Source organism: Rutidosis leptorrhynchoides, chromosome 2 (assembly GCF_046630445.1).
Source record: "Rutidosis leptorrhynchoides isolate AG116_Rl617_1_P2 chromosome 2, CSIRO_AGI_Rlap_v1, whole genome shotgun sequence".
Lineage (NCBI taxonomy): Eukaryota > Viridiplantae > Streptophyta > Magnoliopsida > Asterales > Asteraceae > Rutidosis > Rutidosis leptorrhynchoides.
The window spans coordinates 593,426,434-593,430,079 of NC_092334.1; positions in this window are offsets into that span (position 1 = coordinate 593,426,434).

The window sequence follows — 3,646 nt, forward strand, 5'->3', positions numbered from 1 at the left end:
AAAAGTACCCTTGAAGGTACGAAACCATTTTGGTTTTCACTAATAATAAGAGGGATTGCGAGTTTTAGTCTATTAGCAATGGTTTTGGCTAAAATTTTATACGGAGCGTTGATCAAACTAATTGGGCGCATTTGTTCGATTACTCTAGCACAATTGGACTTAGGGATTAAAACAATAAAAGACGAATTGAATCCCTTCAGAAAGGAAGAATGTGCATGAAATTGGTTAAACACTTCCATGATATCATTTTCAAGAAAGGACCATCCTTTCTTAAAAAATTGTAACGAGAAACCATCCGGGCCCGGTGTTTTATTCCCGTCGAAACCTTTGATAACATTGAAAACTTCACTGCAAGAAAATTGGGCTTCAAGAGAAAAATTTAAATGGTCAGTGACTTGGGCCAAGTTTAATGAAGCCCAATCAATATCAATTAACTCTGCCAGTGAAGGTTTGATCGCAAACAGAGATTCAAAAAAAGCCACTGTATAATCTTTGACGACATCAGGATCATCGATCCACACATTATCGATTAACATACCTGCAATATAGGATGACTGTTGACGTATGCTTGAGACAATATGAAAAAACGGGTATTTTTATCGCCTAATCTCAACCAATGAAAACGAAAATGTAATCGTTTTTTTGATTCGATTCTAACAGAAAGCTCTTTTTTACATCTCTTGAGATCAACCAATTCGTGGAGTTCAAAATCAGACAGATCAAGAAATTGAAACGACAACTTTAGCGATTTGATTTTAGCATCGATTAACTTAAGATTGGCCTCATCTTTATCTTGAAGGGAATAACACCATAATTTCAAATCCGCCTTCAGTAAACGCATTTTCTTTGCAATTTTGAAGGCTGCCCAGCCCTCCACGTTGTATTCGTTCCAAAGATCTTCACAAAACTTGAGGAACCCCGGTTTAAACCAAGTGTTATTGAATCGAAAGGGTTTTGGACCCCAATTTGCTAGAAATTTTGCCCATATCAAGGGTTTATGATCTGATCGATCCTGGGGACCAGCTTGGAGGATTGCGTCAGGCCATAAGAGAGCCCATTTATTGTTGATGAAAATGTGATCAATACGAGAAAATTTTCCTAACGGACCATCCCATGTGAACACATCGTTGGAAAGCACTTGATCAATAAGATTAACTTGAGTGATGAAGTTATTGAAAGAATCAATGCTATTTTGATCAATATTTTCGCGTAATCTTTCTCCGTGTGAGCACACCGAATTAAAATCCTAAGAAGCATAATGGACCCGGCCATTGATTTGCCATACTTACTAATTGAGACCAAATGAATTGTTTCTTTTGTTCGGTATAAGAGGCGTAAACATTAACTATAAGAACGATTTGGTTATTAGGGAGATACCTTAGTATGGTAGCAATCCAATATTTACGTGACCAACTTTGAATTAACGAGAAGAAATCTAATCTCCAAATTGAGAGTAAACCTCCTGACCGTCCACTTGCCTCCCTTTGAATTGAGTCGAAAGCGAAATGTTTCCATATCTCATTAAGGGTTGGTTGAGAAACTTGTTTTACCATTGTCTCTTGTATTGCTAGGAATTGCAATTGGAAACGGTTGACCAACGATCCCGCCATACGACCTCTTGAACCGTTACCAAGGCCGCGGATGTTCCACGAGGCGAGCCTCTTGATTTTGAATTAGGGATTGGAGACACGTATTCTCGCATATTTTGCATCATGTCCCCAAAATTGACCATCTCATCTTGGAATGGAAGTTTTTTGCCACCAAATTGACTTGAAGATGTGTTGTTGTTTTTTGAACAGTGTACTCCTCTGATGACGTGATTGATTTCATTAGAGGTGTCAAACACGCCCGATAAATTTGGAATTTGCTCACTCCAATCTTGTTCGTTGGATTTATTTTTGGTTGAACGTTTGAAATCTTTGTTAAGGAAGATGGATTCGGCAGTGGAAGGCTCACCACATATGGCCTTAATTTTTTCACAAGAATCCTTACAACCTTTGTCGATACATGAATAGGAAGAAGGATGTTTAACAGGGACGAATTGACTATATCAACAAAGTAGGGAGGATCAGTAGGTTTGGATTGTGTGTCGAATGTGAAGGAATTGGGATAGTGATGTGTGCAGGGTAGTATACGAAATAGTTATATTTTTATTGCGAAATACTATTAAATACGATACAATTTTACACAAGTTATTTATTTATTTATAGAGTGGATATATCTAAACCTTGCTACAACACTATAGGCAGTGTACCTAATCGTACAGTAGTGTAGTTTTTAGTAAGTCCGGTTTGTTCCGCAGGGAGCTAGCAAAGTTTAACGCTATATTTTTAAAATATAGTTGTATATATATATATATATATATATATATATATATATATATATATATATATATATATATAAGTAGTATTATTATTATAAAAAGGGGATTTTACCGTTTAATGACCGGTTTGTCGATTTTAAAACTTTAGTCGCAGTTAAAACTTAATGTAAAATATTAAAAATAAATATAGCTTTATTTAAAGCGTAAAATAAATAACGATAATTAAAGTGCGATAAATAAAATGACAATAAATTAAAAGTGCGATAATTAAAAAGTACGATAATTAAAAATGCGATAAGATATAAAATAAATGAATTATGCTTATTTAAACTTTCGTAATCATGACGTTTGACGTGTTGATTTTAATTTATTACCATGGGTTAATTGTCCTTTGTCCTAGATTATTTGATATGTCCATCTAGTTTTTGTCCATAAAGTCCATCAGTCATAAATATAAAGTGCGAGTGTCCTCGTCAAATTATCCTTATACCCGAAGTCAAATATTCTAATTAATTGGGGACTTAAACTGTAATAAGGTTTTAATACATTGTTAATGATTACATCAGGTTATCGACTGTGTGCAATCCAAGGTTTTAATACTTTATCATCAATTACACCAAGTGTCCTTGTATGTAATTCACCCCTGTTTTAATGAGTCCATTGACTATTAATCTATCCCCGTGTCCGGTCAAATGAACGATTATTAGTATTTATAAATATCCCGCCCATCGTGTCCGATCAAGAGTATATGATTATTTATAGATACGTCAAATTGCAAATCTCTATATTAAATTAACGAACTATCATTCAGTTAAACAAATATAAAGCCCATTAATAGCCCATAGTCCAATTTCTACAAGTGTCGGTCTTTTCTCCAAACCCCAATTATGGTACAAAGCCCAATTACCCCGTCTTTAATATTTAGCCCAACATCATGATTACTTCAGCTTAAATAAGCATAATAATAACTTAGCTACATGACATTAATTTAAAAAGGTTGAACATAACTTACAATGAGTATTAATAGCGTAGCGTTACACGGACAGAATTTCGACTTACAAACTTACAACATTCGCAACTATAACCTTATTATTATTAAACTTAAATTAAAATTAAAATTAAATTATATATATGTTTTTACGTATATAGAAAAGAAAGAAAAGGGGTAATGAATCGATCAGAATGTGCGGCCTTTTATAGGCCCACTTTTCACTGTTGAGCTCCACGAGTGCGGAGGTTTTCTTCATTACAGCTCCGCGAGTGCGGAGGTCTGGAATCCAGCTCATAGATTAAATCCAAAACGTGGGTTGCGTATAATTATAA